The sequence below is a fragment of the Puntigrus tetrazona genome, chromosome 17, assembly GCF_018831695.1.
Source record: "Puntigrus tetrazona isolate hp1 chromosome 17, ASM1883169v1, whole genome shotgun sequence".
Taxonomy (NCBI): Eukaryota; Metazoa; Chordata; class Actinopteri; order Cypriniformes; family Cyprinidae; genus Puntigrus; species Puntigrus tetrazona.
The window spans coordinates 12025145-12038822 of NC_056715.1; positions in this window are offsets into that span (position 1 = coordinate 12025145).

The window sequence follows — 13678 nt, forward strand, 5'->3', positions numbered from 1 at the left end:
ATAGATAGAAAGAAAGAAAGATGATAAAGGAAAGATAAGAAAGAAAGAAAAGATAGATAGAAAGAAAAAAGATAGAAAAAGAAAGATAGAAAAAGAAAGATAGAAAGAAACAAAGAAGAAATAAAGAAAGAAAGAATTGAAAGAAAGAGAAAGAAAGAAAGAAAGAAAGAGAAAGAAAGAAAGAAAAAGTGGGATGAAAGAAAAAGAAAGATAACAAAAGAAAGAAAGAAAGAAAGTTATGATGAAAAAGAAAGAAAAAGAAAGAAGGATAAAAGAAAGAAAGATAGATAGAAAGAAAGAAAGAAGGATGAACAAAGATAGAAAAAGAAAGAAAGAAGAGATGAAAGAAAAAGAAAGAAAGAAAGAATGATGAAAGAAAGAAAGAATGGATGAAAGAAAAGAAAAAGAAAAGAGAAGATAAAGAAGACCAGACTCATTAGGAGCAGGTATGTAGTAGAGTAGTATGTGCAGGGAGTAGTAGAGTAGGGAGCAGAGTAGAGGAGTGTAGTGGGGTAGTAGAAGTGCGCGTAGTAGATAGTATGTGTAGCAAGAGTAGTATGTGTAGCAAGAGTAGTAGTACGTGTAGTACAGTAGTAAAGAGGAGTACGTAGCAAGAGCAGTATGTGTAGTATGCAGTATGTGTAGTAAAGAGTAGTGCAGTATGTGTAGTATGTGTAGCAGTAGCAAGAGTGCAAGAAAGTAGTATGTGTAGTAGAGTAGTATGTGTAGTAGAGTAGTTTTTCACAAGCATGGGATGAAAGAAAGAAAAAGGAAGAAAAAATAGAATGAAAGAAGGTATGAAAGAAAAAGAAAAAGAAAGAGTTATGATGTGTTGTTGTTGTTATAAGGATGAAAGGAAGATAGAAAAGAAAGAAAGTTGTTGTTAAGGATGAAGGAAAGATAGAAAGAAAGAAGAGATAGACAGAAAGAAAGAAAGAAGGGATGATGGTAAGAGTAGTAAGAGTAGTAGGTGTAGTAAGATAGTATGTAGTAGGAGTAGTGTGTGTAGTAGGAGTGTTTTTCACAAAAAAGGGATGAAAGAAAGAAATATAGTGAAGAAAGATAGAAAGAAAGAAAGAAAAAGAAAGAAAGAAAGAAAGAAAGAAAGAAAGAAGAAGGAATGTTAAAAAACAAAAGATAGAATAGAGATATAGTAGTAAAGATATAAAAAAAGAAAGAAAGAAAAAGAGAAGGGATAAGAAAAGAAAGAAGAGAAAAGTGATGAAGGAAGAAAGTTGGAAAACAGAAAGATAAAGAAAGAGAAGAAGTGGGATGAAAAATAAAAGAAAGAAAGAAGAGAGAAAGAAATAAAAAAAGAAAGCTAAAAAGAAGTGATGAAAGAAAAAGAAAGATAGAAAGAAAGAAGGGATGAAAAAGAAAGAAAGAAGGGATGTAAGAAAGAAAGAAAGAAAGAAAGAAGAGAAAGAAAGAAAGAAAGAAAGAAAAAAGAAAGGTAGAAAGTAAAGAAAGATGAAAGAAAAAGAAAGAAACAAAGAAAAGAAAAAGAAAGCTAAGGGTTGACAAGTAAAAAAAGAAAGAAAGAAGGGATGAAAGAAAGAAAGAAAGAAGAAAGAAGAGAAGAACAGAGAAAGAAAGATGCAGAAAGACAAGAAAGAAAGAAAAAATGGATAAAGAAGAAAGAAAGAAACAAAAGAAGGGATGGAAAGAAAAAGAAAGAAAGAAGGGATAGAAAGAAAGAAAGAGCAAGAAAGAAAGAAAGAAGATGGAAAGAAGAAAGAAAGAAAGAAAGAAAGAAAAAGAAAGAAAGAAGAAAAAGAAAGAAAGAAAGAAAGAAAGAAAGAAAGAAAGAAAGATTAAAGAAAGTAAAGAAAAGAAGATGAAAAGAAAAAGAATAAAGAAAGAATGATAGAGAAAGAAAGAAAGAAATGAAGAAAGAAAAGAAAGAAAGAAAGAAAGAAAGAAAGAAAGAAAAAGAAAGAGAGAAAGAAAGAGCCTAGAAAAGAAATAGACAGAAAGAAGAAGAGAAAGAAAAAACAGAAAAGAAAGAAGTAATGAAAGAAGAAAAGAAAAAGAAAGAAAAGAAAGAAAGACAAAGAAAGAAGAAAGAAAGAAAGAAAGAAAAGAATGAAAGAAAGAGGAAGAAAGAAAAAGAAGAGAAAACAAAGAAGAGAAAGAAAAAGAAAGAAAAAGGAAGAAGAAAAAAAGAAAGAAAGAAAGGAAGAAAAGAAGAAAGAAAAGAAAGAAAGAAAGAAAAGAAAGAAAGAAAAGAAGGGTTGGAAAGAAAGAAAAGACAGAAAGAAGGGAGAAAGAAAATAAAGAAAGAAGAAAGAAAGAAAGAAAAAGAAAAGAAAGAAAGAAAGAAGAAAGAAAAGATTTTAGACAGATAAGAAGAGCAAGAAAGAAAAAGAAAGAAAGAAAGAAAAAGAAAGAAAAGAAAGATAGAGAAAAATATTAAAGAAAGAAAGAATAAAAAAGAGAGAAAGAAGGGAGAAAGAAAGTATAAAAGAAAAGAAAGAAAGAATGCAAAGAAAGAAAGAAAGAAGAAGAAAGAAGATATGAAAAGAAAAAGAAGGTTAGTAGATTGAAAGAAAGAAAGAAAGAAAGAAAGAAAGAAAAAAGAAAGAAAGAAAAAAGAAAGAAAGAAAGAAAGAAAGAAAGAAAGAAAAAGAAAAGTGAAACAAAAAAAGAAAGAAAGAAGGAAAGAAAGAGCAAAGAAGGGAAGAAAGAAGGAATGAAAAGAAAAGAAAGAAAGAAAGAAAGAAGGGATGAGAAAGAAAGAAAGAAGAAAGAAAGAAAGAAAGAACAAAAGAAAAAGAACTAAGATAAAAAGAAAGAAAGAAAGCAAGAAAAGAAAGAGAAAAGTAAAAGAAAGAAAGAGTATGAAAGAAAGAAAGAAAGAAAGCAAGAAAGAAAGAAAAAAGAAGTATGGATAAAAGAAAGAAAGAAAGAAAGAAAGAAGGATAAAAGAAAGATAAGAAAGAAAAGAAAGAAAAGAAAGAAAGAAAGAAAAAGAGAAAGAAAGGATGAAAAAGAAAAAAAGAATGAGAGAGAAAGAAAGAAAGAAAAAGAAAGAAAGAAGAGAAAGATAGAAGAAAGAAATAAAGAAAGAAAGAAAGAAAGAGAAAGAAGATAGAAAGAAAGACAGAAAAGAAAGATAGAAAGAAAGACAGAAAAAGAGCCTAAAGAAACAGTAGTAAAGAAAGAAAGAAAGAAAGAAGAAAGAAAGAAAGAAGGGAGAAAGAAAAAGAAAGAAATAGAAAGGTTTGGAGAAAGACAGAAAGAAAGAAGTGAACAGAAAGAAAGATAGTTAGAAAGATAAGAAAGAAAGAAGAATAGATTAAAGAAGAGTAAGAAAGAAAGTATGATTAGTTTTACAAGAAAGAAAGAAAGAAAGAAAGAAAGAAAGAAAAGAAAGAAAGCAAGAAAGAAAGAGAAAGAAAGAAGGGGATGAAAGAAAGAAACAGAAGAAAGAGAGAAAGAAGAAAGAAAGAAAGAAAGAAAGAAGAAAGAAAGAAAGAAAGAAAGAAAGAAAGAAAGAAAGAAAGAAAAGAAAAGAGAAGCGAAAGTAAAGTAGAAAGAAAGATAAGAAAGAAAGAAAGAAAAAAAAAGTTTGGAAAAACAGAAGAGATAGACATGTAGTAAGAGTAGAAGTAGTATGTAGTATAGTATGTGTAGAAGAGTAGTAAGACAAGAAAGTAAAAAGAAAAGAAAGAAAATATGAAAGTAAGAGAAAAAAGAAAGAAAGAAAGAAAGAAAGAAAGAAAGAAAGAAGGAGAAAGAAAAAGAAAGAGTAGTTTAGAAAAACAGAAAGTGAGCTAGAGAGAGTAGTGATGAAAGAAAGAAAAGTATGTGTAGAAAGAAAGATAGAAAGAAGTTATCATAAACAAGAAAGAAAGAAAGAAAGAAAGAAAGAAAGAGTAGTAGAAAGAAAGAAAAAGAAAAGTTTAGGAAAGAAGGAATGAAAGAAAGAAAGAAGAAAGAAAAAAGAAAGAAAGAAAGAAAGAAAGAAAGAAAGAAAGAAAAGAAAAAGAAAGAAAGAAAGAAAGTGATGAAAGAAAGAAAGAAAGAAAGAAAGATCGGAAAGAAAAGAAAGAAAGAAAAAGATGAAAAAGAAAAGAAAGAATGAAGAAGAAAGAAAGAAGAAGGATGAAATAGGAAAAATAGAAAGGAAAGCCTAAGAAGGAAGATGAAAAGAAAGAAGAAAGAAAGAAGTGGATGAAAGAAAGAAAGAAAGAAAGAAAGAAAGAAATAAAGAAAGAAAGAAAGAGCAAAGAAAAAGAAAGATAGAAGAAAGAAAGAAGTGATGATGGAAAAAGTAGAAAGAAAGATCGAAAGAAACAGGATATAGCTAGAAGAAAGTTTCAAGTAATGAAAGAAAGAAAGAAGAAAGAAAGAAAGAAAGAAAGAAAGGAAGATAAAAAAGAAAGAAAGAAGGGAATAAAAAAGAAAGAAAGAAAAAGGGATGAGCAAGAAAGAAAGAAAGAAAGAAAGAAAGATCAGTAAGAAAGAAAGAAAAAGAAGGAAGAGAAGAAGAAAGAAAAGGGATGAAGAGAAAAAGAAGAAGAAAGAAAGATAAGAAAGAAAGAAAGAAAGAAAGAAAGAAGAAAGAAAGAAGATAGAAAAAGAAAGACAAAAAAAGAAAGAAGAAAAGAAAGAAAAAGAAAAGAATAGAAAGATGATAATCACAGAAAGAAAAGAAAGAAAGAAAGAAAAAGAAAGAAAGAAAAGAAAGAAAGTGACAAAGAAAGAAAGAAAGAAAGAAAGAGAAAAGAAAGAAGAAAGAAAGAGATACAGAAAGAAAGTAAATAAAGAAAGAAAAGAAGATGAAAAAGTTAAAGAAAATAAAGAAAGATAGAAAGAAAGAAAGAAAGAAGAAAGAAAGAAAGAAAAGAAAGAAAGAAAGAAGAAAGAAAGAAAGAAAGAAAGAAAGAAAGAAAAGATAAAAAAAAGAAAGAAAGGTAGAAAGAAAGATAGAAAGAAAGAAAGAAAGAAAGATTTGGAAAAGAAAAAGAAATAAAAAGAAAAAAGAAAGAAAGTTGGAAAGAGAAAGAAAGAAAGAAGTGGATGAAAGAAAGAAGAATAAAAGAAAGAAAGAAAGAAAGAAAGAGAAAAGAAAGAAAGCAAGAAAGAAAGAAAGAAAGAGTAGAAAGAAAGTAAAGAAAGAAAGAAAGAAGTGGGATGGAAGAAACAGAAAGAAAGAAAGAAAAGAAAGAAAGAAGAAAGAAAAAAGAAAGATAGAAAGAAAGAAACAAAAGAAAGAAAGAAAGAAAAAGAAAGAAAGAAAGGAAAGAAAGGTAGAAAGAAAGAAAGAAAGAAAGAAAGAGAAAAGAAAAAGAAAGAGAGAGAAGATAGAAAAGAAAGATAAAAGAAAGAAAGAGAAAAAAGAAAACACAGAAAGCAAAGAAACAAAGGGTTGAGAACAAAAGCCAGAAAGATATGGATGAAACGACGAAAAGAAAGAAAGAAAAAGAATGAAAGAAAGAGAAAGAAAGAAAGAAAGAATGAAGTTGATAAAAAAGAAAGAAAGCGTTGATGTTGAAAGAAAGAGAAAGAAAGAAAGAAAGAAAGAAAAAGAAAGAAAGAAAGAAAGAAAGAAAGAAAAGAAAGAAAGGTTTTGAAAGAAACAAAGAGTCAGCTATAGGGACAGTTCAAGTGAGAGAAAAAGAAAGAAAGAAGAAAGAAGAAAAGAAAGAAAGAAAGAAAGAAAGAAAGAAAGAAAGAAAGAAAGAAGAAAGAAAGATGAAAGAAAGAAAGATAGATAGAAAGAAAGAAGTGATGAAGAAAGATAGAAAGAAAGAAAAAAAGAGAAAGAAAAGAAGAAAGAAAGAAAGAAGAAAGATGAAAGAAAGAAAGAAAGAAAGAAAGAAAGAAAGAAAGAAAGAAGAAAGAAGTGATGAAAAGGAAGATAGAAAGAAAGAAAGAAAGAAAGAAAGAAAAGAAAAGAAAGAAAAAAAGGGATGAAGAAAAAGAGGAAAGAAAGAAAGAAAGAAAAAGAAAGAAAGCTGATGAAAAAGAAAGTAAAAAGATGAAAGAAAGATAAAGAAAGAAACAAGGGGATGAAAGAAATAAAAAGAAAAAGAAAGAAGGGATGAAAGAAAGAAAGAGAGAAAGAGAGACAAGAAAGATAGAAAGAAAGATAGAAAAAGAAAGACAGAAAGAAACAATAGATAAAGAAAGAAAGAAGAAAGAAAGAAAGAAGGGAGAAAGAAGAAAGAAAGAAAGAAAGAAAGAAAGGAAGAAAGATAAGAAAGAAAGAAAGAAAAAGAAAGAAAGAAAGAAAGAAAGAAGATGGAAAAAAGAAAGAAATAAAGAAATGAAAGAAAGAAAAAGAAGAACAAAGAAAGAAGGGATGGAAAGAAAGAAAGAAAGAAAGAAAGAAAGAAAGAAAGAAAGAAAGAGTTTTGGCAAAAGAAAGAAAGAAAAAGAAGAAAAGAAAGAGCAGAAAGAAAGAAAGATAGAAAGAAAAAGAAAAGTAAAGAAAGAAAGAAGAAAAGAAAAAGAGAAAGAAACATAGAGAGAAAGGAAGAAGGTTTTTGAAACAAAAAGCAAGAAAGAAGGGATGAAAGAAAGAAAGAAAGAAAAGAAAGAAAGAAAGAAAGAAAAGAAAGAAAGAGAAAGAAAGAAAGAAAGAAAGAAAGAAGAAATTCAAAAAAGAAAAAAAAGAAACAAAGAAAGACAAAAAAAAAGAAAGAAGGGAAGGGAAAGAAAGAGAAAGAATACAAGAAAGATAGAAAGAAAGAAAGAAAAGAAAAAGAAAGAAAGAAGAGCTAGAAAGAAAGGTAGATAGAAAGAAAGAAAGAAAGAAAGAAAGAAAGAAAGAAAGAAAGAAAGAAAAAGAAAGAAAGAAAACAGAAAGAAAGAAAGAAGGGTACAAAGAAAAAGAAAGAAAGAAAGTGATGAAAGCAAGAAAGAGCAGGAAAGACAAAGAGATGAAAGAAAGAAAGAAAGAAAGAAAGAAAGAAAGAAAAAGGAAGGTTTGGAAGAAAAAGAAAGAACTAGAATAGTATTGAAAGAAGAAAGAAAGAAAGAAAGAAAAAGAAAGTATGGATGAAAGAAAAAGAAAGAAAGAAAGAAAGAAAAGAAAGAAAAGAGAAAAGAAAGAAAACAAAGAAGAAGAAAGAAAGAAAGAAAGAAAGAAAAAAGAAAGAAAGAAAAAGAAAGAAGGAAAAGAAAGAAAAAGAAAGAAGGGATGAAAAAAAAAGAAAGAAGATAGAAAGAAAGAGAAAGAAGTGAAGATCAGAAAGAAAGAATAAAAGAAAGAAAAAGAAAAAGAAAGAAAGAAAGAAGAAGAAAGAAAGAAAAGAAAGAAAGCAAGAAAGAAAGAAAGAAGAGAAAGAGTTAAGATAAACAGAAAGAAGAAAGAGAAGAAGGAAAGAAAGAAAGAAAAGAAAAGAAAAAGAAACAAGAAAGAAAGAAAGAAAGAAAGAAAGAAAGAAGATGAAAAAGAAAGAAAATAGGGGGATGAAAAACAAAGAAAGGAAAGAAAGAGAGATGAATAGAAAGAAAGAAAGATAAAAAGAAAAGAAGAAAGAAAGAAAGAAAGAAAGAAAAGAAAGAAAGATTGGAAGAAACAGAAAAAAGAAAGATAGGAAGAAACAAAGAAAGAGAAAGAAAGAAAGAAAGAAAGAAAGAAAGAAAAGAAAGAAAGACAAGGAAGAAAGAAAGAAGAGAGGGATAGAAGAAAGAAAGAAAGAAAGAAAGTACAGAAAGAAAGAAAGCAGAAAGAAAGAAAAACAAAGAAAGAAAGTTTGAAAGAAAAAGAAAGAAAGAAAGAAAAGAAAGAAAGAAAGAGAGAAGAGAAGAAAAAGAAAGAATAAAGAAGGGATGAAAGAAAGAAAGAGAAAGAAAGAAGGGGATGGAAAAAAAGAAAGAAAGAAAGAGAAAGAAAGAAAGAAAGAAAGAAAGAAGAAAGAAAGAAAGGTAAGAAAGAAAGATCAGATAGAAAGAAAGAAAGATAGAAGAGAAAAGAAGAAGAAACAGTAGAAAGAAAGGATTTTGAAAAAGAAAGCAAGAAAGAAGATAGAGAAAGAAAGAAAGATAAAGAAAGAAAGAAAGAAAGAAAGAAAGAAAGAAAGAAAGAAAGAAAGAATGGATAAGGAAGAAAGAAAGAAACAAAAAAGAAGGTTTAAGAAAGAAAGAAAGAAAGAAAGATGAAAGAAAAAGAAAGAAAGAAAGAAAGAAAGATAGAAAGAAAGAAAGAAAGAAAAGAAAGAAAAAGAAAGAAAGAAAGAAAGAAAGAAGTAGAAAGAAAGAAAGAAGAAAGTTTTGGAAAAACAGAAGAGAAAGATAGAGGGAAAGTAAATGAAAAGAAAAAGAAAAAGAAACATAAGACAAAGAAAGAGAAAACAGACAGAAAGAAAGACAGAAAGAAAGAAAGAAAGCAAGAAAGAAAGAAAGAAAGAAAGAAAGAAAGAATTATTACAAAGAAAGACAGAAAAATTGATGAAGAAAAAAAAAGAAACAAAGAAGGATGAGGAAAGAAAGAAAGAAGGATGAAAGATAGAAAAGAAAGAACGCAAGAAAGAGAAACAGAAGTGATGAAAGAAAGAAGGGAGGAAAGAAAGAAAGTTAAAAGAAGGGATGAAAAAGAAAGAATGAAAGAAAAAGAAAAGAAAGAAGTGATGAAAAAGAAAAAGAAAGAGAAAGAAGGGATGAAAGAAAGAAAGAAAGAAAGAATAGTGATGAAAAGAAAGAAAGAATGGATGAAAAAGAAAGGAAGAAAGAAAGATGATGAAAGAAGCAAAGAAGAAGGATGCAAGAAAGAAAGAAAGGAAGAAACAGAAATAGAGAAGGAAAACAAAGAAAGTATGATAGAAAGAAAGAAAAAGAAAGAAAGAAGTGGATGAAGGAAAAGAAAGAAAGACAGAAGGGATGAAAGAAAGAAAGAAAGTATATTATATTATGAAAGAAAGTTATGATGATAGAAAGAGTAAAAGATATGTGGTAGGAGAAAAGTGTGTAGTAGGATGAAGTTTTTCGCACAGAAAAAATGAAAGATAAGAAAGAAAGAAAGAAAGAAAGAAAGAAAGAAAGAAAGGATGAAAATAAGAGAAAGGTATGAAAGAAAAGAAAGAAAGAAAAATAAAGAAAGAAAAGAAAAGAAAGGATGACAGAACAATAATAAAAGAAATATATAATCAAGAAAGAAAGTATATATAAGAAAAAGACAAAGAAAGAAGATAGAAAGAAAGAAGGGAAAAGAAAGAAAGAAAGAATGGATGAAAGAAAGAAAAGTGAAAGAAAGAAAGAAAGAAAGAAAGAGTATAGATGAAAGAAACAAAGAAAGATACTAGGGATGAAAGAAAGAAAGATAAAAGAAAGAAGGGATGAAAGAGTTATATATGATGAAAGAAAAGAGGGATGAAAGATAGAAAAGAAAGATAGAAAAAGATAGATGACAGAAAGAAACAGACTATGATAGATGTAGTAGTAAGAGTTAAAGAGATATGTGTGGTAGGAGAGTATGTGCAGTAGAAGTTTTTCTACAAGAATGAGAAGATGAAAAAGAAAGAAAGAGATAGAAAGAAAGACTGGAAAAAGAAAGATAGAAAGAAAGAAGAAAAAGAGAGAAAGAAAAAGAGAAAGAGAAAGAAAGAGCACAAAGAAAAAGAAAGATAGAAAAAGATAGCAAAGAAAGAAAGATGACAGAAAGACAGAAGAGAGAAAGTAAAAGAAAGAAAGAAGTGATAAAAAGTAAAGATAGAAAAGGGATGAAGGAAAGAAAGAAAAGAGAAAGAGAAAGAAAGACAGAAAGACAAAGAAAGAAAGAAAGAAGGACATGACATAGAAAGAGTAGTAAAGTAGTATGTGTAGTAGAGTTATATGTAGAGTAGTTTTTCTAAAAGAAAGGGGTTGAAAAGTTAAAAGAAACAGAAAGAAAGAATAGATAAAAAAAGAAAGAAAAGAGTTGTTGTTAAAGAAAAGTTGTTAGCGGAAGAAAGAGTTGAAAGATAGAAAGAAAAGAAGAAATAAAAAAACAAAGAAAGAAGGGATGAAAGAAAGAAAGAAAGAAAGATAGAAGAAAGAAAGATAAAAAAGAAAGATAGAAACAGATAGATGGAAAGGATGAAAGAGAAAGAGAAAGAAAAGAAAGAAGGTAAAGAAACAAAGAGCAGTGATGAAAGAAAAAGAAAGAAAGAAAGAAGGATTGAAAGAAAGAAAGTATAGTATATAAGGGAACAAAGAAAGAAAGTTGTTACATAAAGATGTATTGAAAGAAAGAAAGACAAATACAAAAGAAAAAGTTGTTGTTGTTATGGATGAAAGAAAAAGAAAGAAGGAATAAAAGAAAGAAGGGATGATAGGAAAACAAAGAAAGAAGGAGGAAAGAAAAAGAAGTAGAAAGAAGGATGAATGAAACAAAGAAAGAAAGAGAAGTGATGAAAGAAAGATAGAAAGAAAGATAGATAGATAGAAAGATAGAAAGAAGAGACATGAAAGTAGTAAGAGAAATAAAGAGAGTATGTAGTAGAGTATGTAGTAGAGAAGTTTACAAGAAGGGATGAAAGAAAGAAAGAAAGAAAGAAAGAAAAGAATGAATGAAAGAGAAAGTGAAAGAAAGCAAGAGTGACAAAAGAAAGATAGGCAGAGCAGAAAAAGGGAGATAGAAAAAGATAGCAAGAAAGAAAGAAAGAAAGAAAGAAAGACAGAAAGAAAGAGAAGGGATAAAAAAGAGAAAAAGAAAGAAAAGTTACATGGACAAGAAAGAGAAAAGAAAGATAGCAGAGAACAAAGAAAGAAAGTGACAGAAATATAAAGAAGGATAGATGAAGAAAAGAAGTGAAGGGATGAAAGAAAGAGTAGTAAGAAGGAAAGGTAGAGAGGTAATGTAAAGAGGAGTAGTAAGGGATGAAAGAAAGTAGATAGAAAGAAAGAAGGGATGAAAGAAAGAAAGAAGGAGAGAAGAAAGAAAGAAGGGATGAAAGAGAAAGAAAGAAAGAAAGATAGAAAGAAGGGATGAGAAAAAGAAGACAGATAGAGGAAATATATTAAAGAAGAAAAGAAGTGTTGAAAGAAAGAAAGAAAGTGAGCAAGGTAGAAAGAGATAAAAGAAAAGATAGAAAGTTGATTAGTAGAAAGAAAGAAACAAAAAAGAAAGAAGACTGAAAGAGAAGATAGAATGATGAAAGAAAAATAGAGAAAGAAAGATAGAAAGAAAACAAGAAAGAAAGAAAGTTGTTGTTGTTAGTTGTGAAAGTGACACAAAAAAGGAAAGAAAGAGGTAGATAGAAAAAGATGAAAGAAACAAAAGCAAATAAGAAAAGACAGAGAAGATAGTGGACAATAGAAAGAAAGAAAGAAGAAAGAAGAGTGAAAGAAAGAAGAAAATAGAAAGAAAGAAAGAAAAAGAAGGGATAGAAAGAAAGAAAGAAAACACAGATAGAAATAAAGAAGGTTGGAAAGAAAACAAAAGTGTTAAAGGGGTTGAAAGAAAAAAGAAAAGCAAAGAATAGATGAAAGTAAAAGAAAGAAAGACAGAAAGAAGTGATGAGAAGAAAGAAAGAAAAAGAAAGAAAACAAAGATAGAAGGGGAAACAGAAAGATAAACAAAGAAAGAAGGATGAAAGAAGGATAAAAAGAGCAGAAAGTGGATGAAGAAAAGAAAGAAAAGTTATAAGAGCAGCATGATTTAAAAATAAAAGAAAGAAATAGATGTTAAAGACAAAGAAAGAAAGATAGAAAGAAAGAAAGAAACAAAGAAGGGATGAAAAGAATGGGTTAGAAAGAAGGGATGAAAGGAAGGGAGAAAAGAAGAAAGAAAGAGAAAGAAAGAAAGAAAGAAAGAGAAAGAAGGTGGAAAGAAAACGAAAGAAAGAAAAAATGGATGAAGAAAGAAAGAAACAAAAGAGGATGAAAGAAAAAAAGAAAAAAGTGATGAAAGTTATGTATGAAAGAAGAAAGAAAGAAAGAAAGAAAGAAGGGGATGATTGAAGAAGAAGAAGGAAGGGATGAAAGAAAGAAAGAAGAAAGAAAGAGGTGATGAAAAAGACAGAAAGAAGTGACAAGGATAAAAGAAAGAAAGAATAGACAAAGAAAGAAAGAAGGGGATATAGAAAGATAGAAAGAAATATTGATAGATGAAAGAAAGAAAGAAGTGGATATAAGAGAAAGTTAGAATGTATTAAAGATAGAAAGTCAGATAGAAAAAGATGAAAGATAGAAAGAAGGATGAATAAAAGAAATAAAGAAGAAAGAAAAAGATATAAAGTAGCAAAGAAGTGGACAAAAGAAAGAAGAAAGAAAGAAAGAAAGAAAGAAAGAAATAAAGAAACAGTATATGAAAGAAAAAGAAAGAAAGAAGCGGATTAAAGAAAGGGATAAAGAAAGAAAGAAAGTGGATGAAGGAAAGAAGATAATGACAGAAAAAGAAAGAAAAGAGAGAAAGAAGGGAAGTGACAGAAGAAAGAAAGGGGATGAAAGAAAGAAAGAAAGAAAGAAAGAAGGGATGAAGGGACAAAGAAAGATAGAGAAAGAAAGAAAGAAGGAAACAAAGATAGAAGAAAGAAATAGATAAAGAAAGAAAGAAACAAGGGATGATGATGTAGTAAGAGAGAAAGAGTAGTAGGTGTAGCATGAGTAGTATGTGTAGTAGATGTAGTATGTGCAGAAGAAGTTTTTACAAGAATGAAAGAAAGAAAGTTATGGATAGAAAGAAAGAAAGAAAGAAGGATGTGTAAAGGGATGAAAGGAAGAAAGAAAGAAAGAAGTGATGAGAAAGAAAGAAAGAAACATAGAAAGGAAGTTAAAGTTGGAATGAAAAGGAAGTTAGAGGATGAAAGAAAGAGAGCAAAGAAAGAATGGATGAAAGTTAGAAAGAAAGAAAGAAAGAAAGAGTTAGATGAAAGAAAGAAAGAAGTGATGAAGAAAGAAACAAAGTGATGAGAGAAAGATAGATGAAAGATAGCAATAAAGAAAGAAAGAAAGAAAGAAAGAAAGAAAGAAAGAAGGGATAAGAAAGAAAGAAAGGTGATGAAGATGATGAAAGAACAAAGAAAAAGGTATAAAAGACAGAAAGAAAATGATGACATATATAAAAGAAAGAGAAAGATATAAGGATGACAAAGAAAGAATAGAAAGAAAGAAAGAAAGTTAGTACAGACAAGAAAGAAAGAAACATAGAAAGGGAAGAAAGAAGGGTTGGAAATAAAAAGAAAGAAAGAAGGGATGAAAGAAAGAAAAGAAAGAAAGAATGGATTAAAGTAAAAAAGAGAGAAACAAAAGAAGATGAAAAAGAAAGAAAGAAGTGATGAAAAGAAAAACAAAGATAGAGAAAGAAAGAAAGATATAAGAAAAGAAAGAAAGAAAGAATGAAGGACAAAAAGAAAGAGATGAAGGGATGAAGGAAAAGAAAGAAAAAGAAAGATACAAAGAGCAGATAGATGTGAAGAAAAATAAAAAGAAAAAGAATATAGAAAGAGCAGCATAAAAAGAAAAATAGGGAAAGATGACACAAAAAGAAACATAGAAAGAAAGAAAAGAATATAAAGTTACAGAAGAGACAAAGAAAAATATTAAGAAAGAAGAAAGAAACAAAAGTAAGAAAGAAAGAAAGAAAGAGTTAAAGGATGTAGAAAATGATTAAAAGAAAAAAAAGAAACAAAAGAAGGGATGAAAGAAAAAGAAGGAAATAGTGGGATGAAAGAAAGAAGTGATGAAGTAAAAAAGAAAGAAATAAAGAGGGAATGAAGGGAAGAATAGAAGAAAAGAAAGAAAGATG